The sequence below is a fragment of the Callithrix jacchus genome, chromosome 8, assembly GCF_049354715.1.
Source record: "Callithrix jacchus isolate 240 chromosome 8, calJac240_pri, whole genome shotgun sequence".
Lineage (NCBI taxonomy): Eukaryota > Metazoa > Chordata > Mammalia > Primates > Cebidae > Callithrix > Callithrix jacchus.
This window is the reverse complement of record NC_133509.1, coordinates 31,827,185-31,852,527: the sequence shown is the minus strand read 5'-3', so window position 1 is coordinate 31,852,527 and position 25,343 is coordinate 31,827,185. Positions and strand designations below refer to the sequence as shown.

The window sequence follows — 25,343 nt, the reverse complement described above, 5'->3', positions numbered from 1 at the left end:
AGCTTCCCAAGTAGCTGGGACTAGAGAGGAAGAGGCAATTAAAAAGATATATTCCCGACGTTTATTACAGTGCCAAACATATAGTGGGTATAAGTCAAGATGTGTATCAAATGCTATTTTCATACTTCCAAATGATAGAGTAGAGATGAGATTTACGTTCATAAGCAGCAGTAGCCTACTGGGTCTAATAGGTATTCCTCAACTTTCTTAGATGATATATATGTTTGTGGAAACACATAAAAAAATCAAATGCATGAACCTCAAACATTGGACTCAAATGTTTTAAGGGAAGTTTAGAGTACTAAAAGCTACTACCAAAATCCTCAACTTTGCCTTACTTCTTAAGGCACAATCTTTGACCTCTATTTACAGTTAAAATTATTTATATGTACTGGGCGTGGTGGCTCACAATTATAATCCCAGCACTTTGGGAGTCGACGTGGGTGGATCACTTGAGATTAGGAGTTTGAGGCCAGCCTGATCAACATGGTGAAACCCCATCTCTACTAAACTACAACCATTAGTTGGGCATGGTGGTGCCTGCCTATAGTCCCAGCTACTTGGGAGGCTGGGGCAGGAGAATTGCTTGAACCTTGGGAGGCAGATGTTGCAATGAGCTGATATCATGCCACTGCCCTCCTTTCTGGGTGACAGAGCGAGACTGTGTCTCAGAAAAAAAAAAAATTATGGCTGGGCGTGGTGGCTCATGCCTGTAATCCCAGCACTTTGGGTGGCTGAGGCGGGAGGATCACAAGGTCAGGAGTTTGAGATCACCCTGGCCAACAGAGTGAAACCCCATCTCTACTAAACTACAGAAATTAGCTGGGCTGTGGTGGCATGCGCCTGCAATCCCAGCTACTTGGGAGGCTGAGGCAGGAGAATGACTTGAACCTGGGAAGCGGAGGTTGCAGTGAGCCAAGATTGCACCCCTGTACTCCAGCCTGGGTGTCAGAGCAAGATTCCATCTCAAAGAAAAAAAAATGTATATATATATATATCTCATTTAAAAAATTTTTTCACAATTAGGCAAGTAGTTGACTGGCCTTAGTTCATTGAGACTAAATATTAGTCTTTTTCAGCATACTTAAGGCTTTGAACCTTGCCTCAGTGGTTCTACATTTGTGATATTGTGCTGTTTTCATGAGTATCTGCTTTTTTTTCCTACCTTCCTCTGGAGAACTTGCTTATTTCATTATACTCCTTATTGCACCTAGTCAATGGCCACTCAAAAAATATGTTTGGGGAGGGGCTAGGCATGGTGGCTCACACCTGTAATCCCAGCACTTTGGGAGAGTGAAGCAGGCAGATCACTTGAGGTCAAGCGTTCAATACCAGCCTGGCCAATATGGTGAAATTCTGTCTCTACTAAAAATACAAACATTAGCCAGGTGTTGTGGTGGGTGCCTGTATTCCCAGCTACTCAGGAGGCTGAGGCAGGAGAATCACTTGAACCTGGGAGGTGGAGGTTGCAGTGAGCTGAGATGGTGCTACGGCATTCCAGACTGCGTAAGAGAGTGAGACTTTGTCTCAATAAATACATATATATACACATATATATATTTCGGGAGGGGTTAAATTTGTGAGTAAAATAATTCAGCCTTTTCTTGATAAAGGAATGGAGTTTCTGCATCATGTAGTATGTTTATATTCACCTTTAACAGTTACTACCAAATTACTTTCCAGAGTGATTATACAGCTTTTCTTCTTATCATCAGTGTATATATCCTGTACTGTCTCCTCACCAACACGTTATTATCTGACTTTTATATTCTAGCTCTCTGATAGATGCATGATGGTATCTCACTTTGGTGCTAACCTGATGCCTAGCAATACTTGAAAAGTAAATGAAAATAAATGAAAAGTATATTTTTATTAGTTTTTTTAGTGAAGTATATATTTTTCTTTTTCTTTTAAAAATAACTTCCTTGAGATATAATTCAATATCATACAATTTACCTAGTTAAAGCATACAATTAAATGGCTTTAAGGTATTCAGAGTTGTGCATCTATCATCACAGTCAATTTTTGGAGTATTCTTACTATACCAAAATGAAACCCTGCACCCCTTAGCTATCAACATGTAACCTTTTCCTTTCTGCCCCTCCCTACCACTAATCTACTTTTTGTTGTCTATAAGCTTGCCTATTCTGGGTATTTTACATAAATGGAATCATACAACATGAGATGCTTTGTGACTGTCCAGATATAAAAGACATTGGATAATGGTTGCAATAAAGGCTTTGTGCAAAAATCGTCGCTTGGTTTGCAATGAAAACAGTTCACTAAGGCTTGATTAGCAGTATCTACCAAGCACTTTTCACTCAAAGCATCTTACATGTATGCACTGATTATAAATCATAAATAACTGTTTTATACTGTTGAAAAGGATTAAAAACCAAATTAATCCCAAAGAAAAGCTTTGGTGTCCTCAATAACCAAGTATGTAAGCAGCTAAAGTGAACATGGTGATTAGGGAAAACTAAAAACTTGTGTGCTGTATTGGTCTATTCTTTTTTTAAAGTTTTTTTTTTTTTCCCCAAGGTGTTTTGTTTTTGTTTTTGTTTTTTGAGACTCACTCTCACCCAGGCTGGAGTGAAGTAGTACAGTCATGGCTCATTACAGCCTCAATACCCCAGGCTCAATTGATACTCCCACCTCAGCCTTCTGAATAGCTGAGATGACAAGTATGCACCACCACACCCAGCTAATTTTTTAATTTTTTTATAGAGGTGAGGTAATTGCCATGTTGCCCAGGCTGGTCTCCAATTCCTGGGCTCAAGTGATTTGTCGACCTTGGCCTCCCCAAGTGCTAGGACTACAGGTATGATGAGCCACTGCAACCGGTAACACTTTTTCCCAAGTTTTAATTCTATTTAAAATTCATATAACTTAAAATTTACCATCTTAACCTTTTTTTTTTTTTTCCTTTTTATAAGGTGGAGTCTTGCTTTGTCACCCAGGCTGGAGTGCACTTCTGCCATCTAGGCTCACTGCAATCTCCACCTCTTGAATTCAAGCAGTTCTCCCACCTCAGCCTCCCGAGTAGCTGGAATTAAAGGCACCTGCCATCATGCCCGAATACTTTTTATATTTTTGTAAAGACAGGGTTTCACCACGTTGGCCAGATTGGTCTTATACTCCTGAATTCAGGTGATCTGCCCACCTTGGCCTCCCAGAGTTCTGGGATTACAGGGGTGAGCTACCATGCCCAGCCTTAACCATTTTTAGATGTACAGTCCAGTGAAATGAAATGCATTCATAATGTTCTGCAACCATTACCACCATCCACCTCCACAACCTTTTTAATCTTGTAAAACTGAAACTCTATACCCTTTAAACAATAACTTCTCATTTCCCCAGCCGCCAACCCCTGGCAACCAACATTCTGGTGCTTGTCTATACTTCATGTAAGTGGAATCATACCGTATTTGCCTTTTTCTGACTGGCTTATTTCATTTAGCATAATTTTTTCAAGGTTTATTTATGTTGAGTTTATTTCAGAATTTTCTACCTTTTAAAGCTGGAATAATCTTTCATTATATGTATATACCACATTTTGCTTATTCATCTGTCAATGGACATTTAGGTCGCCTCCACCTTTTAACTATTGTAAATAATGCTGCTATGAAAGTGGATATACAAGTATCTCTTTGAGACCTTTAGTTCAACTGTTTTGAGTATACACCCACCCAGAGGTAGAATTACTAGATCACTTGGTAATTATATTTTGAATTTTTTGAGAAAATGCCATACTATTTTCTACAGTGGCTCTACCATTTTATAGTCTCACCAATAGTGCATAAGAGTTCCAATTTCTCCACATCCTCTCCAGCATTTGTTTTCTCTTTTCTTGATGGTAGCCATCTTAATGGTGTGAGGAGGTATCTCATTGAAATTTCGATTTGCATTTCCTTAGTGATTAGTAATGTTGTGCATCTTTTCATGTGCTTGTTGGCCATTTATATATCTTCTTTGGAGAAATGTCTATTCAAGGCCTTTGCCCATTTACTTTTTTTTTAAGAAAATATTTACAGCATAGTTTAATAAAGAAGTCAGATCCACAATATATAAAGAACTCCTGCAAATCAATAAGAAAAAGATAAATGGTCAATTTTAGCAGAAAAAATATGTCAATAAGCACTTCACAAAAAAATATCTCCAGATGGTCAGTAAATATGTGTTCCATTGTTGTCCATCAGGGAAATGCAAGTAAAAATTGATGTGCAGTATTAATAGATGTCCACCAGTGTGGTTAAAGTTGAAAAAAAAAAACAAAAACAAGGCCAAGTGTTCGCAGAGATTAGAGCAACTTAGCTCTCATCTATCTCTGGTGGAGCTTTTTTCCATTTACTGAGTAAGTTAAGAAAGCTGTTTGGTGTTTTCTGATAAAATTAAACATACAGCTCTTTTGCAAGACTGGTACGAGAATGTTTGTAGCAACTTTATAATTGTCCCAAACTGGAACAATCCAAATGTTCAGTAGGAGTATGAATAAACAAATTACGGCTTATTTATATATTTGCACATTGGAATACTATACCACAAGGTTAAAGAATGAGTTATTGATATATACGACAACATAGATTTATCTTTGAAAATTGACCAAAAGAAGGGAAACACAAAAGATGTACAATATAGTGTTTACTGCTGCAGGTTTTGACTACAAAAGAGGAAAACAGAGCTTTTTTTTTTTTTTTTTTTTTTGAGATAAATTTTTCCTCTATTGCTCAGGCTGGAGTATGGTGGTGCAATCTCAGCTCACCGCAACCTGGGCCTCCTGGGTTGAAGTGATTCTTGTGCCTCAGCCTCCTGAGTAGCTGGGACTATAGGCATGTGCCAGAATGCCTGGCTAATGTTTGTATTTTTAGTGGAGAGGGGGTTTTACCATGTTGGCCAGGCTGGTCTCAAACTCCTGACCTCAAGTGATCCACCCACCTCGGCCTCCTAAAGTATCAGGATTATAGGCGTGAGCCACCGCGCCTAGCCTGGCCTTTGCCCATTTACTAATTGGGTTGCTTTTTTGTTTTTGGAGTTTACTACGTGTTCCAGACATTAATCCCTTATCAGATACATGATTTACAAAGATTGTCTCCCTTTTGTGGGTTGCCTTTTTACTGTTTTGATTTTGATGCACAAAGTTTTACATTGCCTATTTTTTTTTTCTTGCTTGTGCCTTTGGTCCCATATCCAAGAAATCATTGCCACATCCAGTGTTGTTCTAAGAGTTTTATAGTTTTATGTCTTACATCTAAGTCTTTTAGCACTGTTTTGTAGTTTTCATCCAATGAATCTTTTACCTCCTTGGTTAATTCCTAAGTATTTTATTCTTTTTGATGCTATTATATATTGAATTGTTTTTGCACTTTTCTTTTCAGATTATTATTTGTTTGTATATAGTACCCAACTGATTTTTGTGTGTTGATTCATTTCTCTCTCTCTTTTTTTTTTTTGAGACGGAATTTCACTGTTGTTACCCAGGCTGGAGTGCAATGGCGCGATCTCGGCTCACCGCAACCTCCGCCTCCTGGGTTCAGGCAATTCTCCTGCCTCAGCCTCCCAAGTAGCTGGGACTACAGGCATGCGCCACCATGCCCAGCTAATTTTTTATATTTTTAGTAGAGACGGGGTTTCACCATGTTGACCAGGATGGTCTTGATTTATTGACCTCGTGATCTACTCGCCTCGGCCTCCCAAAGTGCTGGGATTATAGGCGTGAGCCACCGTGCCTGGCCCTTTTTCTTTTTTTTGAGACAGAGTCTTGTTCTTTTGCCCAGGCTAGAGTGCAGTGGTGCAATCTTGGCTCACTGCAGCCTCTACCTCAAAAGTTCAAGTAATTGTCCTGCCTCAGCCTCCCAAGTAGCTGGGACTACAGGTGCATACCATCATGCCCAGCTAATTTTTATATTTTTAGTAGAGATGGGGTTTTGCCATGTTGGCTAGACTGGTCTCAAACTCCTGATCTCTAGTTATCCACCCACCTTGGCCTCCCAAAATGCTGGAATTACAGGTGTGAGCCACTGCACCCGGCTTGTTTGTTTGTTTGTTGAGGCAGGGTCTGCTCTGTTGCCCACACTGAAGCACAGTGGTGTGATCATGGCTCACTGCAACCTTTAGTTGCTGGGCTCTAACAATGCTCCTCCTTCAGCTTCCTGAGTAGCTAGGACTACAGGCGTATACCACCACTTCTGTCTAATTAAAAAAAAATTTCAGAGACAGGGTCTCATGCTGTGTTGCCCATTGTGGTCTCAAACTCTTGGGCTTAAACGATCTTCCTGCTTTGGCCTCTCAAAGCACTGAGATTGTGGTAATGAGCTGTCACACCCAGCCTGTGTGTTGACTTTATATCCTGTCATTTTGCTGAATTAATTTATTCATTGTAACAGGTTTTTTTTCTTTTTTTTTTTTTGGAGGGGTGGGGTGGAATCTTTGGGACTTTTCTACACATAATATCATATCAGCAGACAAACAATTTTACTACTTCCTTTCTGATTTCTGTGACTTTTATTTATTATTCGTACATAATCTCTTTGGGTAAGAACTTCAATTCTTTATTGAATAGCAGTGGTGAGAGTAGGCATCCTTGCCTTGTTCCTGATCTTAAAGGGAAAGCTTTCAGTCTTTCACTACTGAGTATGATGGTTGCTGTGAATTTTTTATGTATGACTTTCTTATATTGGTAACTTCTTCTATTCCTAGTTTGTTGAATGTTTATCATGAAAAGCTGTTGATTTTTGTCAAATATTTTTATGCGTCAGTCGAAATGATTATTGTTTTTTCTTTTCTCCATTCTGTTAGTGTGATGTATTGTACTGATTAATTTTCATATGTTGAACCATCTTGCATTGCAGGGAAAAGATGTAACTTGGTTATGTTGTATAATCCTTTTGCTATGCTGCTGAATTTGGTTTGTTAGTATTTTGTTGAGGATTTTTACATCAGTGTTCATATGGGGTATTGTTCTGTACTTTTCTTGTACTGTCTTTGCTTTGGCATAAGGGTAATGCTGGCCTCCTAGAATGAGAATGAGAACAGTCTCTCAGTTCATTCAGTTTTTGCTTTATATATTTTGATGGTCTCTTATTAGGTACATACATGTAATTATTACATCTTCTTGCTGTATTGAATCTTTAATTAATATATTGTTGTCCTTTGTCTCTTGTAAACGGTTTTGATTTAAAGTCATTTTGTCTGATACTAATATTGCCAGTCCTGCTCTCTTATGGTGACTATATATTTCTACATCCGTATACTTTCAACCTACTTTTGTCTTTGATCTAAAGGGAGTCTCATATAGTTGGATCATGTGTTTTTATTGATTCTGCTCATCTGTCTTTTGATTGGAACATTTAACCCATTTGTATTTGAAGTAATTATTGGTAAGGAAGCACTTTTGTCATTTTGCTGTTTTCTATATATATTATAGTTTTTAAAATCTGTAATTTCTGCATTATCATCTTCTTTTATGTTCAGTTGACTTTTTGTAATGAATTATTTACATTCCTTTTTATTTCCTTTTGTATGTTTTCTATAGCTATTTTCCCTGTGGTTACCATAGGAATTACATTTAACATTCTAAGGTTATAACAATTTAATTTGAATTTTTACAAATTCAACTTTAATCCCATAAAAACTGCTTCTTTACAGCTTTGTCCCCATTCCTTCTGGTTGTTGATGTCACACAATTACGTCCTTATACATTGTGTGTGCCAAAACATAAACTAATAATTCTTTTGAATATACAAGACTCTTAAGTTAATGTAGAAAACAAAATGTGGAGTTGCAAATCAAAGTTATATTAATATTAGCTTTTAGGCTAGTAATTTTTAAAAATATGTAAGTCTTTTAAGTCATGGAGAAAACAAAAACTGTAATTACAAATCATTGTTACAATAATACTAGCTTTTATAATTGTCCAATTATTTATAGGTGTACCTTCAAGATATTGTGGATTTGGTCCTAGACCACTGAAATAAACCAAATATGGGAATAAAGTGAGTCACAAATTTTTTGGTGTCCCAGTGCATAAAAGAGAGTTATGTTTATGCTATACTATAGTCTACTAAGTGTGCAATAGCATTATGTCTTTTTAAATGTACCTACTGTAATTAAAAATATTTTATGCTAAAAAGGCTTACACAGAGACACAAAGTACACGCCGTTGGAAAAATAGCAGTGATGGACTTGCTTGACACAAGGTTGCCACAAACCTTCAATTTGTTAAAAAAAAAAAAAAAAAGAAAGAAAGACACACACAATAAACCAAAGCATAGTAAAACAAGGTATGCCTGTACCTTCATTTATTTACTTACTTCCTCATTTTTTTGAGACAGACTCTCATGCTATCATGCAGGCTAGAGTGCAGTGGTGCAATCTCAGCTCACTGCAACTTCCGCCTCCCAGGTTCAAGTGATACTTGTGCCTCAGCCCAAGGGATTACAGGTGTGTACCACCATGTCTAGTTAATTTTTGTATTTTTAGTAGAGACAGAGTTTTGCCAACTTGGTCTCGAACTCTTGACCTCAAGTGATCTGCCTGCCTTGGCCTCCTGACATGCTGGCATCACAGGTACGAGCAACTCCACCCAGCCCTTTACCTTTATTTAGAACTTTATTAAAACTTTATTACTTATTACTGTCTGTTTTTTTTGAGTTACTGTCTCGTGTCCTTTCATTTCTTCATAGAACTCCCTGGAGCATTTCTTTCAGGGCAAGTCTCTTTTTTTTTTGAGACAGAATCTTCTCTGTTGCCCAGGCTGTAGTACAGTGGCACCATCTTGGCTCACAACATCATCTGCCACTTAGGTTCAAGTGATTCCCCTGCCTCAGCCTCCTGAGTACCTGGGACTATAGACATGCACCACCACGCCAAGCTGATTTTTTTTGCATTTTAGTAGAGACAGGATTTCACCCTGTTGGCCAGGATGGTCTCCATCTGACCTCATGATCCGCCTGCCTCAGCCTCCCCAAGTGCTGGGATTACAGTGTGAGCCACTGTGCCCAGCCCAGGGCAAATCTTAATATTAACATCCTTGCCTTTTGTTTGTCTTACTTTGTTTGTCTTAATTTCCAGATTAAGATACTATTATTGTAATAGTACAATGCTATACTATTACTTTTCTCACTTTTGAATGACAGTTTTGCCAGAATATAGAATTCTTGATTGACAGTTGTTTTTTCTTTATAGCACTTTGAATATATCAGCCCAGTGCCTTCTGGCTTGCAATGTTTCTTTTTTTTTTTTTTTTTTTTTCAGATGGAGTTTTGCTCTTGTTGCCCAGGCTGGAGTGCAGTGGCATGATCTGGCCTCATTGCAACCTCCGCCTCCCAGGTTCAATCCATTCTCCTGCTGCAGCCTCCTGAGTAGCTGGGGTTACAGGCATGCACCACCACACCCAACTAATTTTTTGTATTTAATAGAGACAGGGTTTTGTCATGTTGATAGGGCTGGTCTTGAACTCCTGACCTCAGGTGATCCACTCACCTCAGCCTCCTAAAGGAGGCTGTAATCTCCTGGGATTACAGGTGTGAGCTACACACCTGGCCTCAGGCTTGCAAAGTTTCTTATGAGAAGCTTGCTGATAATCTTATTGAGGATTCCTTGTTTGTGACAAGTGGCTTCTCTTGCTGCTTTTAAGATTTTCTCTGTTTTTAGCTTTTGAAAGTTTATAATGTGTCTCTGAGTTCATCTTACTTGGAGGTCATTGAACTTCTTGCTTGTTTATATTCATGTCTTACATCAAATGTGGAAAATTTTCAGTTATTATTTCTTCAAATAGTTTCTCTGCTCCTTTCTTTCTCTCATCTTCTATAGGACTCCCATAATGCCTAAGTTAGTCGGCTTGACCCTGCAAGCTGTGTGCATGGTGTCCCATATGTCCACATGTCCCTGTCCATTTTTCTTCAACCCTTTTTCTTTCTCTTCCTTAGGCTCCATGATTTCCATTCTCTTATCTTCAAGATGACTGCTTATTTTTTCTACTGGTTCAAATCTGCCTTTGAATCTCTCTAGTGAATGTTAAAAATTCAGTTGTACTTTTTGTACTTTGCAGCTCCGGAACTTCAAAAAACAGGCTCTTCAGATTTTCTATTTCTTTATTGATAATTCCATTTTGGTCATACATAATTTTCTTGACTTTCTCCACATCTTCCTTTGGTTCTTTGAGCATCTATGAGTCAGTTGTTTTAAAGTCTTTGTCTAGTAGATCTACCCTCCGGTCTTTTTCAGGGACACTTCCTTCCCCCTCCCCCTCCCCCTGCTCCCCTTCCTGCTTCCCGCTTTCTCCTTTCCCCTTCCCCCTTTCCCTTTCTTGTCTCACTCTGGTTGCCCAGGCTGAAGTGCAGCGGTGTGATCTCGGCTTACTGCAGCCTAGCCCTCCCAGGCTTAGGTGATTCTCCCACCTCAGCCTCCCAAGTAGCTGGGACTACAGGTGCATACCTTGCTAATTTTTCATATTTTTTGTAGAGATGGGGTTTTGCCATGTTGCCCAGTTTGATCTCAAACTCCTGGACTCAGGCAGTCTGCCTGCCTTGACTGCCCAAAGTGCTGGGATTATAGGCATGAGCCACCACTCCTGGCCAATTTCTGTTGTTTTTTTCCTTTGAATGTACCATACTTTCCTGATTTTTTGGTTTGCCTTATGATTTTTTGTTGAAAACGGAACACTTGAATTCATAATGTAATAACTTGGGAAATCAGCCCCTTCCTCATGATTTGGTATTTTTTTGGTTATTGTTTTGTTTTGATTGTTGTAGGCTGTCTCTGTGCCAAGAATCAGCTTGAGATATAAACTTGTAGTATTCTTATCTCTTTTCTGGGCCTATATTTTTCCATTGACATGTACGTCCATTTTCTAAGTTTGTCTGCATGTGCAGTTAGCTACTCATGAATGTCCTAGTCTTTAGTATCAACTTCTAAAAGGGGAAAAAAGAGAAAAATGAAGGGTGGGAAACAAAAAGGATGTGGGCCCATTAAGTACCCTGGAAGTCACTTCAGCTGGTGAAGAATTGCTGGATTAAAAAAAATGCTAGATTTTAAGTGTTTAAGTGTTAATGGGCACACTAAATCTATAATGTCATAATAGATATTGTGGTCAGAAGCACCAATCAGCAGTCAAAGCACAGATCACTGATATTTGGAGAAGAAAGTCATTTTTGCTCACCTTGGCTCCTGCAAGCTGTGTGCAAGCTGCTCCAGGAGTAGGTGCACAGCTGTCTGCCACAGGGCTGTGGGTGGGGAATGGGCAGCTGCTACTGTGCTAGCCGCTGAAATTGATAAAAATTAACCACACTTTACCATCCAAGCCTTCCTCTGGAAGTTGTAAGCCTTCAGTACACTCCAGAGTTCCAAAATAGTTACATCAGACAGATTGTTGTCTAGGTGCAGGAACAGATTCCTGGTACTTCTTACTCTGTTATCTTACCAGAATCCTTTCCGATACTGGTCTGTTTCTAACACCAGTTTTCTAAGCCATGTTAAAAGACAAAGTGCTTACAATTTAATGGCCATACTGCCCAAAGTCATTTACAGTTTCAATGCTATTTCCATTAAACTACCATTGACATTCTTCATAGAATTAGAAAAAAAAACTGCTTTAAAATTCATATGAAAGCAAAAAAAAAAAAAACCACCTATATAGCCAAGAAATTTTAAGCAAAAAGAACAAAGCTGGAGGCATCACACTACCCAACTTCAAACTATACTACAAGGTTACAGTAACCAAAACAGCATGGTACTATTATGTTAACAGAATACTAATGGAATAGAATAGAGATCTCAGATATAAGACCGAATATCATCCACAACCATCTGATCTTTGACAAACATAACAAAAATAAGCAATGGAGAAAGGATTCCCTATTTAATAAATGGTGCTGGGAAAACTGGCTAGCCATATGCAGAAAATTGAAACTGTACCTCATCCTCATACTTTATACAAAAATTAACTCAAGATGAATTAAAGACTTAAATGTAAAACCCAAAACTGTAAAAACTCTAGAAGAAAATCTAAGCAATACCATTCAGGACATAGGCACAGGTAAAGATTTCATGACAAAAAGATCAAAAGCAATTACAACAAAAGTGAAAATTGACAAACAAGATCTAATTAAATTAAAGAGCTTCTGAGCTTCTGCACAGCAAAAGAAACTATCCATCAAAGTGAACAGGCAACCTACAGAATGGGAGAAAGTTTTTGTAATCTGTCCATCTGACAGAGGTCTAATATCCAGAATATACAAGGAACTTAAACAAATTTACAAGAAAAATCAAACAACCCCATTAAAGAATGGGCAAAGGGCACGAACAGATACTTCTTAAAAGACATTTATGCAGCCAACAAACATATAAAAAAAGCTCAACGTCACTGATCATTAGAGAAATGCAAATCAAAGCCACAATGAGATACTGTCTCATACCAGTCAGAATAACAATTACAAAAAAGTCAAACAAAAGATGCTGGCAAGGCTGTGGAGAAATAGGAATGCTTTTATACTCTTGGTGGGAATGTAAATTAGTTTAACCATTGTGGAATACAGGGTGGTGATTCCTCAAAGACCTAGAGCCAGAAATAGCATTTGACCCAGCAATCTCTTTACTGGATATATACCCAAAGGAATATAAATCCTTTTATTATAAAGATACATGCACACATATGTTCATTGCAGCAGTGTTCACAATAGCGAAGATATGGAATCAACCCAAATGCCCAGCATTGATAGACTGGATAAAGAATATGTGGTACATATACATCATGGAATACTATGCAGCCATAAAAAGGATCGAGATCCTGCCCTTTGCAGGGACATGGATGGAGCTGGAAGCCATTATCCTCTAAAAGTAACACGGGAACAGGAAACCGAACATCACATGTTCTCACTTACAAGTGGGAGCTGAACATGAGAACACATGGACACAGGGAGGGGAACAACACACACTGGGGCATGTTGGGGGTGGCAAGGAGAGGGAGAGCGTCAGGATAAATAGCTAGTGCATGCAGGCTTAATACCTAGGTGATGGGTTGATAGGAGCAGCAAACCACCATGGCACACATTTGCCTATGTAACCTGCATGCCTGGCACATGGATCCTGGAATTTAAAATTAAATTTAAAAAAAAGTTTAAAGTGATAGTTCAAATGCATTCTTACTATGCAAAAATATAACATTAATTTTCTGCATGCTAATAGAGCATAAAGTTTAATTTATCATTTCCATATGGTAAACTCCTTTACTATGATATGTTTTTCTTCTGATAAGGGTGATTAAAATGAAAGGACCACTTACATTTTGTTAGTGGCCAAATAATGCTCACTAAATTACTTGTGTTAAATCTTCAACTTTCATTAAAGATTTCATTCAGTTCAGTAGAATTATCCTAGGTAGCCGTGTGTCCCTACTGCTTATCAAACTACATTGGACGGCAAATGTGCAATCAGAATTGTAACTGTGAGTAAAATGCTAACAAATTCCCGACTCTGAATAGCGACTTCTAAGGTTAGGTTTTTTAGAGTTGGAGTCCTGTTCAAAATGAGTTTTACACCAAAATGAATTTTACTCCCAAATTTTATGTTTTGAAATGTATGTTTAATCTAAGTTTCCATTTAATTTTTCCTGCCAAACCTTGTTTTAGGAACCTCAAATTCTTTCCCCCTAAACTTTGTTAATGATACCAGCAATTAATCCCTGTCAGTTTCACTGGTATGACAAAACTGCATTTATGAAATAACTGTTCAAGCAAATATAAGTAAAAGGTAAAAAGTAATACTTTATTTGAAATAGTGAGTTTTTAAAGAAATGCAGGATTTTAAGTGGTTGTGTTAACAGGCACATTAAGCTGATGGTGGCATAAAAGACATTTCCCATTCCCATTTTGGACTGAAATGAGTAGCTGGTGCATTCAGTTCTGTGCACCAGCTTTTATCTTGCCAGATCCCCAATGGCCTGGAGCTTTGGGACCTCAGGACAAATGTTTGCAGGAGGCCTTTATAGGTAGGTTTGTCAAGCAGCATCAGGAGCAAACAGAGAAATAGACTGCTGTAGTTTATATATTCTACGTCAGTTTAAAATTTTAATTTTAAATTTCAGTAAACTGAAAAGGATAAGAGCATTCTGATCATTTTATCAGGACAAATTCATTAGTAACTCTATGATACTGGACTCTGGTCAGGTTTCAGTCAGGACTCTCTATTCTCCTATCCCACATACCAACTCTGCGCTTGGGACCAGCTTTCTTTACAGCCTCCTACAGAAAGGGAACAAGTACAGGCTTCCTCAGTCTTCTCACATTTTAAAATGCTCGTATGTTGTATGGACTTGACTCACTTTGTTGCAGTTTCTCCCTTGTAGAAGGATTTGTTTTTGAGAAAATGAATAAGTCTTAGGTATAACAATGGCATATTTATGAATTATGCAAGTGTTCAAATGTCATTTGATTATGGGAAGATGTATTTTAAATAGATGTAATACTCTAAATGATGATGAGGTTTTCAAGCTAGTTCACAGAAACCATTTGCCTCAGGATGCCCCTGGAAAGAGAAGTTGTGTAGTCTAGGATCCTTTGGGGCCCTTGAAATACAAAGTCCTCTGGGCCCAGGACCCTCTGTAGCTTAAACTCTTCTATCACATGGAGTCCTGTGAATGAAGTAAGTGGAAACTCCTGAGCACACTGTCTTTTCTACTCACTAATTCACTGTGTCCTTGGCTCTACCCACTATCCATGCCTAGCTGTCATCTAGTGGATAAGAGATAAGAGGGAACAGTTAAACCACAAGCTGATACAGTATTGGAGCCTGAGTTGGCCTTACTCACTTGCAGGTTCCTTTTCCAGATGGGTCTTTAACTAAAAAGATGAAGAAATACTTATAAAAATAATACCTACTCTAGCTGGGCACGGTGCCTCATGCCTGTAATCTCAGCATTTTGGAAGGCCAAGGAGGGCAGATCACAAGGTCAGGAGTTTGAGACCAGCCTGGCCAACATGGGGAAACCCTGTCTCTACCAAAAATACAGAAATTAGCTGGGCGTGATAGCAGGCACCTGTAATCCCAGCTACTTGGGAGGCCTGAGGCAGGAGAATCACTTGAACCCGGGTGGGTGGAGGTTGCAAAGAGCCGAGACCATGCCATTGCACTCCAGCCTAGGCAACAGAGTGATACTCAGTCTCGAAATAATAATTCCTACTCTATAAATATCCTCAACTCACTTTTGTTTTTAAGCAGAAGCTATGCTAGAAAAAAAGCAGATGAGAAGGAAATCCTATAAAGAAGTATGAAGAACACTGGCAGAGCAGGTAAAGTTTAAAAATTACTGAATGCCACTTTTTTGGACACTGAAAGGTTCTCAGGGAGTTTCATAGTTATGCAGAGTATCTGGCATGTTTTTAGCTTTTTTTTTTTTTTTTTTTTTTTTGAGACAGAGTTTCACTTTTGTTGCCCAGGCTAGAGTGTAAGGGCACCATCCAGGCTCACTGCCTCCAACTCCCAGGTTCAAGCAATTCTCCTGCCGTAGCCTCCCAAGTAGCTGGGATTACAGGTGTGTACCACCATGCCTAGGTAATTTTGTATTTTTTTTTAGTAGAAATGGGGTTTCACCATGTTGGTCAGGCTGGTCTTGAATTCCTGACCTCAAGTGATCCACCCGTCTTGGCCTCCCAAACTGCTGGAATTACAGGCGTGGGCCATTGTGCCTGGGCTGTTTTTAGCTTTTAAGTGTTGTATATTTCCATTTCTCTTTTTCAATCAAGAAATAGAGCTTCAGGGAAAGATAATACCTTCTTTCTTTCTTTCTTTTTTTTTTTTTGAAGGATAATACTTTCTACTATCTAGTAATGCATTCTGATACCACTGTTATAGTTTTTTGGGAAATGTTATGTTTCTTTGTCTCCAGAATGGGTTTTCATGGTTAAATGCTCATAATACCTTGCTTATAAATGGAACCCTTGGAAAGATGCCTTAAGTAGCAAAATGTTTATCCCATCTCATAGTTCTTTATTGTCAGTGAAAATTTTTGGCTAGATGCCCATCTCCTTAGAAACAATATCTTTGTAGATAGCTGGTTTCTTAGTCCCCAAGTGAACAATTTGTGTTTGAGGAACACTGAGAGAACCAGATAGAAGTCTCTTAGGTGCTCATGTGTGAATTCACCAGGAAGTTCAAATGAGGAACAGTTTCAAAGCAGGCTGCATGAAGGTAGCAGAATATTTTCTACTCTCTATTTTCAGTGTTTGGGGTGTACCGTGTCTGACACATCCTTTGCGATTAGGTGGGATAGGTACCCCATGTTTTCTTGGGAGCTGAGTTTTATAACTTGTCTGGATTTTGAACACATTTACTCTTCTTTTGTGAGGAAGTACAGCATTTGCCCAGTTGTATACCTGTCTGCCTTCTCTTAAACTATCAAAGTAATGTTTTTGAGCTCTGTTATCCTTTTACATTTATCACCCTCCCCATATTCCTCTCCACCCAAAGGGCTCCACTTCTTAGGGTTACCAGTTCTTTTTCTGTGAATGACAGAGTTTAAAGAAGTTTTCTGGTCTGCATATTGTGGACATATTTTAAAAATAATTATATGTTCCTCATAGAAACTATAATAATAATGTTATGAATATGTGGAGTCTCTATAACTTGGTCTCTTCTGTAATTTGTGCTGATTTTTCAGAATTTACTTAAAAATTATTGAGTGGTTTGTGAGCATCTAAGAGAAGATGTACAAGTGGTTTAATGCTACTATGTGTTTACTAAAATTACGTGATGCCAGACGTATCTCACTTTTATTTCACTTGTTTGAAAGGTTTAGTAGATTGGCAGATCATGGAAATGCAACAAGCAAAGCTAAAACAAAACTGAGCAGGACATTTGACCTTGTCTTATGAGGGTTTTGATGGTCAGATGGAAAAATATGGACTGATTGCTAATATAATTAAGTGGTTAGGATTAATTAAGAGGAAATTTTCTGTTGTGTCTCTAGGGTTCTCTGTATAAAACTTCTTGATCAACATTTTAAATCAGTTCTTTGGGTGAAGTCTTCTATAGAAGGTAGGATTATTGATTTTTTTTAATTACATAGTGCAGGATGGGATAATGAATACATTTGATGACATAAGGGGATTCTGGAAAAGGCCACAGACAAGGACAGCAGGTCTAATTTAATGGTAGCAATAAGTAGATGTAAGAATAAGGCCTTACACATGGAGGAGACAAAAAACCCTGTACAAATAAGCCTAGGACGTGAGAGGTTAGGTAGCTGTTAGCTGTTAAATAGATGGGAAGGGCAGTGATCATCATTCCAATTTTGTAATGAATAAGTAAAGCTAGTGTGATCTGTGGTAGGTTGTGTTACCAGAAATCTGATAACAGCACTTGGAAAGTGATGCTCACACTCTACTCTGAAGCTTCCAAATTATAAGGAGAATTCAGTTCTGGGTACAGAGTGCCCTTCAGGAAAACAAATAGGATTGTGGATTGTTTAGAGCCTAGAAATTGTATCACGTACAAGTCATAGGAACCACAATGTTATAAGTCCTTTGGAATGTTCTATTGTTTTGCTTTTCACATTTAGAGTTCTCTTTATTTCTTCCATCAATTTTATTTTGTTATATGGTTGTGATTTAATTTTCCTTGTGTGTAGCTAATCCTATCTCCTTTTATTGAAAAGTCTGATTCCGCCTTGATTTGTAATGCCACTATTGTCTGTTACCAAATTTCTGTGTATGTGCTTGAGTGTTTCAGAGTTCTCTGTCCTGTCTGTCGATCTGTTTGTCTATCCCTGAACTTGTATCATGCTCTTTTAACTGTTTTTTCATTTTCTTTCAAATTGTCTTGGCTATTTATTCTATGTCAACTTTAGAATGAACTTGTCAAGTTCTGTAAAAATTCCTTATAGAATGTTGATTTTTTTTATGGCATAATTTGAGGAGAATTGATGTGGTTATTCTATCCGGTATTCATATTTGTGTACATAACAAATTTCTCCATTCATATTATTTTTGGGGGGTTTAATATAATTTTACACTTTCATCTGGCAGAGTTTTACACATATTTTGTAGAATTTTTTTCCCCACAGTTTATTGCTATTGTGATTTTTTTCAAAATAACATTTTCTAAGTTTGTTGTTACTGGTATATAAGAGAATACTATCAGTTTCTACAAGTTGATCTTATATCCAGCAACCTTACTGAATCCTCTTTATTAATATTAGTTGTAAATTCTCTTGGAATTTTTTTTTTTTTGAGACAGGGTCTCACTCTGTCACCTGGGCTAGAGTACAGTGATGTGATCTTGGCTCATTACAGCCTTGACCTCCTAGGCCCAAGTGACCTTCTCACCTCAGCCTCCTGAGTAGCTGGGACCACAGGCACATGGCACATGGCACCACGCCCAGCTAATTTTTTTTTTCTTTTTTTGTAGAGTTGTGGTTTTGCCATGTTGCCCAGGCTGGTCTCCAACTCTTGAGCTCAAGTGGTCCACCCGCCTCAGCCTCCTAAATTGCTGGGATTGTAGGATTGAGTCACCGTGCTTGGCCTCTCTTGGATTTTTTTTCTTTATGAAAGTAATGATAGCATGCAAATAATTACATTTTCGTATTTCTTTTTAAATTCTTATGCTTTGTATTTTTCTTCTTGCTTTATTGTGTTGTCTCGGCCGTCCAAAACAATGTTGTTTAGAAGTGGTGATAATGGACATCTTTATTCTATTCTTGACTATCCCTCTTTACACTTTTAGTTGTATTTTTACAAAGTTTTTAGTATGGTAATTTTATTGTTGTTTAGTTTTAGTATTTCATAATATCTATTTAGACTCCTCCCAATGAGTTTTCTTAGTACCTTATTTTTTTATATATGATTATTTCTGTTTGCTTTTTATTATTGATTTCTAATTATTTGCATTGTGTATAATGTGATTAGCATATTATTTATTCTTAGAAATTAGTTGATACTACCTTTGAGACAATAGTAAATTTTTATAAATGTCTTATGTGCTTAAAACCATTGTATATTCTTTTTCTGTTTAGCACAGTTTTATATCTGTGCGTGTATATATATACATATATGTCTGTGGATATATACACACAGACATGTACTACATATGTATATATATTTAGGTGCATATATGTATATATATAAGATCAGAATTACTATTGTGTTCAAATTTCCTATATCGGGAAGTTTTTGTCCATTTAGTCTGAGTTTCTGGTAACAGAGTATTAAAGTCTCCCATTATGACTATAGTTTTATCAGTCTCTCCTTATTAATTGTATCTGCCATTGCTTCATATGCATTTGAGAGCTTATATTATTAATTGTATACATTTATTATACCTTCTTTGAAGAGTATTCTTTTTTATCATTATGTAATGCCTTTTTTTTTTAAATAGAGACAGGGTCTCGCTTTGTTGACCAGGCTGGTCTCCAGCTCCTGGGCTTAAGTGATCTTCCCACTTCTGCCTCCCAAAGTGCTGGAATTACAGCATGAGCCATTACACCTGGCCTGTAATATCTTTTTTTATTCCAATTTTGTTTTTTATCTTAAATTCTATTTTGTCTGTTTATGTTGTTGTACAGCTTTCTTTTGCACCTTCCTGATATATTTTACGTTGTCTATTTTCAAACTTTCTACACCATTTTATCTTAGACATGTCTCATAAGCAGTGTTTAGTTGGATCAAAACCATTTATTTTATTTTTATGATTTTCTTTTTCTGTTCTGGCTTCTCAATAAGATTTTTTTTAACCTAGTCTCATAGACTGTCTTTTAGTTGATGAGAGAAAGTGTGTGTGTGTGTGTGTGTGTGGGGGGGGGGTGGTATGTAGAGCAAGGGGGAGCTATAGATGGTGTTTTTGTTCTTGTAATAGTTATTTCTGAGTTTTGAACATTCATAAATAATTACAAAAATTTCTATCAAAATTTAAAAGAATCTTTGTATATTTGAACATCCTCTTTTCGTCTCTAGTTTCACTTTTTGAAATGACTTTATTGAGATATAATACACGTACTATACAATTCACCCATTTAAAGTGTGCAAGTCAATTTTTTTAGTATATTCAGAGTTGTGCAACCATTGCCACAATCTAATTTTACAACACTTTTGTCCCCCTTAAAAGAAATCCTATACTCACCAACAGTGCTGGCCTACTTTCCACTGTCTTCTCTGTCGCCCCAGTCTTAGGCAACTGCTAATCTACTTTCTGTCTCTAGATTTGTCTATTCTAAACATTTGATGTAAATGGAATGATAGAGGTAAATGTGTGGTTTTGTTTCTGGCTTCTTTCACTTAGCATAATGTTTTCAAGGTTCATCTATGTTGCCACTTTTCTTTTCATCATAATCACTTTTAATCATAATTTATTTATAATCAGTAATTGGCTGCATTTGATAATATATCTTATTATCAAATGCAGCCAATTACTGATTATAAATAAATAAATTATGGTCAATTTCTGTGACCACCAGTCAGTCTTGCTTCCTTCTTTGGGCTCTTCTTTCTGAAGTACATTCTGCAATGTATCAGTTCTTTACTAATAGTCTATTAGTGGAACATAGTCATTGTAGGTTTTAATACGTTTTTATTTTGCCTTCATTCTTTATGATTGCTTAGCTGGGCATGGAATCCTGGCTTTTTCATTTCTTTTCTCCTAACATTTTGGACTTATAACTCCATTATCTTCCAGGCATCCATTATTGCTGATGAAGTGTTTGCTCTCTAATTGTTGTTTTTTGGTAGGTAATATGTTTTTGGTAGGTAATATTTCTTTATGGCACTTTGATGTTCTGAATTTTCACTATTTATGTGATTTATTTATGTTTATCCTGATTGGTACTGAGATTGGACTTTGAATCTCTGTTTTATGGCTATTTTCCTTTTTATCTTTGAGGATTCTAAACATTTAAGGTCATTTTCAGATTGTTTTATTGTTTTCATTTTGTCTTGGGTGAATTCATCTACCAAATAGTTGATTGGATTGGTAATCTTGGTGTTAATTTTTTTAAATGTATTTGGAATTTTGGTTTGAAAGCTTAACTTGAATGACATTTGTTAAACAATATCATCATATCCTACCCAGCCTATCAGTTTTGTGGTTGCCCCTATCTGGTTCCTGTAGGCAACTCAGATTTCTAATCATCGTGGTAATAGTAAATGGTACATATGTTAGCTACTGAGCTAGCAAGTGGCTCGCTTAGATTTTGGTACCTCCTGTCTCTTATTGTATAGTTTGACATAACTGCTTTTTACAGTCTCACTTCTGGAGTGCTGCCCATTTTCTGGTTTTAAGCAACGTGCCTGGCCTCAGTCTCCTGCCTTAAATGAGACACTTTAAATTCTCATTAACTGGCTGGATGTCTGTCTCATGCCTGTACTCCCAGCACTTTGGGAGGCCGAGGTGGGTGGATCCCTGGGTCAGGAGTTCAAGACCAGTGGGACCAACATAGTGAAACCCCCATCTCTACTAAAAATACAAAAACTAGCTGGGTGTGGTGGTGAATGCCTGTAATCCCAGCTACTCAGAAGGCTGAGGCAAGATAATCATTTGGACCCGGGAGGCAGAGGTTGCAGTGAGCCGAGATCGAGCTACTGCACTCCAGCCGGGGCGGCAGAGTAAGACTGTCTCAAAAAAGAAAATTCTCATTAACCTACGGAAGCTGAACTCCTGACCATCTTTGCTTGCTTCCAGACATGGAACCTATTCACCTTCACTGACTGCTTTCTGTTTCTCTTTCATTTATAGGCCTTGGAAGTATTTATTATAAATAATTTTTATTATATAATTCATATTGTTGGCTATGGCATATATGGTAGATGGGCTAATTTAGCATCTGTTTCAACCTCCATGTGGTATGCCTTCCTATACTACAGGGACTGGAAAGTGAAAACTACCAGTTAGGCTTCCTTACATCTAGAATGCCTGTTGTAATTCTGATTCCATTGACCATATTCACTTGCATGAGATTTGAATTCAGAATTGAGTCAATGGGGAGAGGATAGTAGGGCATATAGCATTCATTTTGCTGATGCAGATTCAGTGGTTTGAAGTTTACAGTGTTTCTAATCCCCACATTGCAGCCCTGGGCTGTTCCTTAGAGCCAACAATTCTGGTGGGAGCTTATTGATCTAACTGAAGCTAAGGCAGTGTGTTCCGGGAGACAGCAATCACACTGGTGGCTACCTAATTCCTGGACTGTGGCTAAGGAGGTGTGATCCTGTAGCCAGCACTTAGCACAGCAGTGCCTTGCTTCCTCAGCTTTCTGATGGTGGCAGAGGTGGCAGTTCCTTTGGCAGGCCAGTTCTCTGTGGATTCCGAGTTACATTCTTTAAGGTCTAGTTTATAAACTCCTCCTCCAGCCCTTCCATTTAATTTGTTAGCATGTAAGTGTTAGCACCTACATATTCAATCTGATCCTGTTTAAAATATTAGAGGGTTTTTTTATACCTGCAACTGAACCCTATCTAATACGGCAGCTATAATTTTCCTTTTTTTAAGAAATTAAAATTTTTTTTTTATCTATTATCATCGTGTGAATTGTGCAAGAGTGCATATGTGTTGGGGTGTGTGGCCTGAAACTGTGAACGTACACAGCCATTTTAACAAGAATTACCTGTCGCTTAAATTGTTTTTCAATTTCAAATGATTTATTTTAGTTCCTTGGTATGTAAAACCATTATTGATTGCAAGGTTGTCTCAACCATAACATAACAAAACTGAAATTTAATGGCATCTGTTACCCTGTAAGAGGAGAAAGAAGGCAGTGTTTATTTAGGGTTTTTGAGAGGGAGTCTTACTTTGTTGCCAGGCTGGAGTTCAGTGGCGCAATCTCGGCTCACTGCAACCTCCGCCTGGGTTCAAGTGATTCTTCCGCCCCAGCCTTCAGAGTAGCTGGGACCACAGGCGTGTGCCACCACGCCCGGCTAATTTTTGTATTTTTAGTAGTGACGGGGTTTCACCATGGCCAGGATGGTCTCGATCTCCTGACCTTGTGATCCGCCCGCCTCGGCCTCCCAAAGTGCTGGGATTATAGGCGTGAGCCACCGCGCCCCGCCTTCTTCTCTTACTCTCCCTCTTTTCTTTCTAGTTTTTCATTTTATCATGTGCCTAGAGAAATAAAGTTCTTCTTTAGAATTTATAAAATAAAAATAAATACTAACTCTAGCCATCTTTGTGAAAGGGTCCTGGGATTTCTGGCATTCCATTTTTGTTAAAATGTTATTTGCACCTGATAAGAAAAGGTCTATTTCAGGCCGGGCACTGTGGCTCATGTGTCTGTAATCTCAGCACTTTGAGAGGCTAAGGTGGGTGGATTGCTTGAGTCCAGGAGTTTGAGACCAGCCTGGGCAACCTGGTGAAACCCCATCTCTACCAAAAATAAACTAAACAAAAAATAGGCCAGTGTAGTCCCAGCTATTCAGGAGGTAGAGGTGGAATGATCTGGGAGGTGGAGCTTGCAGTGAGCCAAGATGGCACCACTGTACTCCACCCTGGGTGACAGAGCTAGACCTTGTCTCAAAAAAGAAAAAGAAATATTCTATTTTATAATTTTCCTGGCATTACTTATTGCAACCTAAAAGTAACTGGTGTCAGATTTGTATTTTAAGTAATACTATGAATATAGTTCAGGAAATAAGCAAAAGTATCCTGATAATTTTATGCGTCTACCAGCTTGTCTCCTTGTTGCCTTTCATTTGTAGGGCGGATCACTGGGTCACGAGTTTAAGGTTTTTTTTTGAAACGGAGTCTCTCTCTGTTGCCCAGGCTGGAGTGCAGTGGTACGATCTTGGCTCACTATAATCTCCACCTCTCAGGTTCAAGCAATTCTCCTGCCTCAGCCTCCTGAGTAGCTGGGATTACAGGCAAGCACCCAGCTACATCCAGCTAATTTTTGTATTTTTAGTAGAGATGGGGTCTTACCATGTTGGTCAGGCTGGTCTCAAACTCCTGACCTGGTGATCTGCCCACTTCAGCCTCCCAAAGTGATGGGATTACAGGTGTGAGCCATCGCACTTGGCCTTTTTTTTTTTTTTTTTTTTCCTTAGACAGAGTCTTGCTCTTTCACCCAGGCTGGAGTCTGGTGCTATCTTGGCTCACTGCAACCTCCTCCTTCTGGGTTCAAGCAATTCTCCTGCCTCAGCCTCCTGAGTAGTTGGGACTACAGGTGTGTGCCACCACAGCCTGCTAATTTTTGTATTGTTAGTAGAGACAGGAGTTCACCTTATTGGCCAGGCTGGTCTCGAACTCCTGACCTCATGATCTGCCTGCCTGGGCCTCCCAAAGTGCTGGGATTACAGGCATCAGCCACCCCACCCGGACCAATTTATAATTATTTAAAAAATGATGCAAGAGTCACAACACAGAGAATGTCTATAATATCGTAAAATCTAAAATAATTAGGCAATAAAAACATGTCTATGTTATACTTGTAACTGAAAAATCAGGTATGAATAAGAATATGGACTATAAGAAAATATGAAAAAATTGGAAATAGTTAAAGCTTTCTCAGAGGAAATAAAGCCAGTGGGGCTTATTTTGACTCTTTTTTTTTTTTTTAAAAAGATGGGGTTTCACCATGATGGCCAGGCTGGTCTTGAACTCCTGACCTCTGGTGATCCTCCCACCTAGGCCTCCCAAAGTGCTAGGATTACAGGCTTGAGCCACTGCGCCCAGCCTGTTTGACTCTTAATATATGAAATTTGCCCTTCCTTTTGTGAAAACAGAAAAACTTTTTTTTTTTTTTTGAGACAGATTCTTATTCTGTCACCAGGCTGGAGTGCAGTGGCAGAATCTTGGCTCACTTCAGTCTCCTTCTCCTGGGTTCAAGTGGTTATCCTGCCTCAGCCTCCTGAGTAGCTGGGACTACAGGCGTGCACCACCACACCCAGCTAATTTTTGTATTTTTAGTAGAGACGGGGTTTCTCCATGTTGTCCGGGCTGGTCTCGAACTCCTGACCTCGTGATCCTCCCACCTTGGCCTCCCAAAGTGCTGGGATTACAGGCATGAGCCACCGTGCCAACCAGAAAAACATTTAACTCCAGGCTTCTGGCACCACTCTTGTTTTTTGTTAAGTTGTTAAAAATTATTGAGGATGGTTGTATGAACCATACATCTGTACATTTTTTCAGGACTTTGAGGTGTAGTTTATATAGACTTGGGGATTCAAACTGATTTAGAAATGAAGGTTCATTCTTGTCCTGAACTTGTAGCCTCTTAGCAGGTCTGTTTACTTTCATGCTTGTCCCTCAATAGTCTCTATTCTGCAGTAGCCAGAGTAACACTTTGAAAGTATGAATCAGATCTTTCCACTATTTCTTGTTGCTTTTTCCCTTGTTCCCTCCATTCTAGCCCTAATAGTCTTCTTGATGTTTCT

General features: G+C 38.3%; 1 protein-coding gene across 10 annotated transcripts in view; it reads left to right on the top strand.

The window, feature by feature from the left end:
- Positions 1 to 25,343, top strand: part of FRMD5 (FERM domain containing 5) — a 368,823-nt gene that overhangs the window by 50,888 nt on the left and 292,592 nt on the right. The window contains exon 2 of one of the 10 annotated variants that reach the window (XR_013520908.1): positions 16,961 to 17,028. The exons of the other annotated variants lie outside the window; for them this stretch is intronic. The gene's annotated coding sequence lies outside the window, so the exon portion shown is untranslated. The remainder of the gene's footprint in view (positions 1 to 16,960; positions 17,029 to 25,343) is intronic. 10 annotated transcript variants of the gene reach the window in all.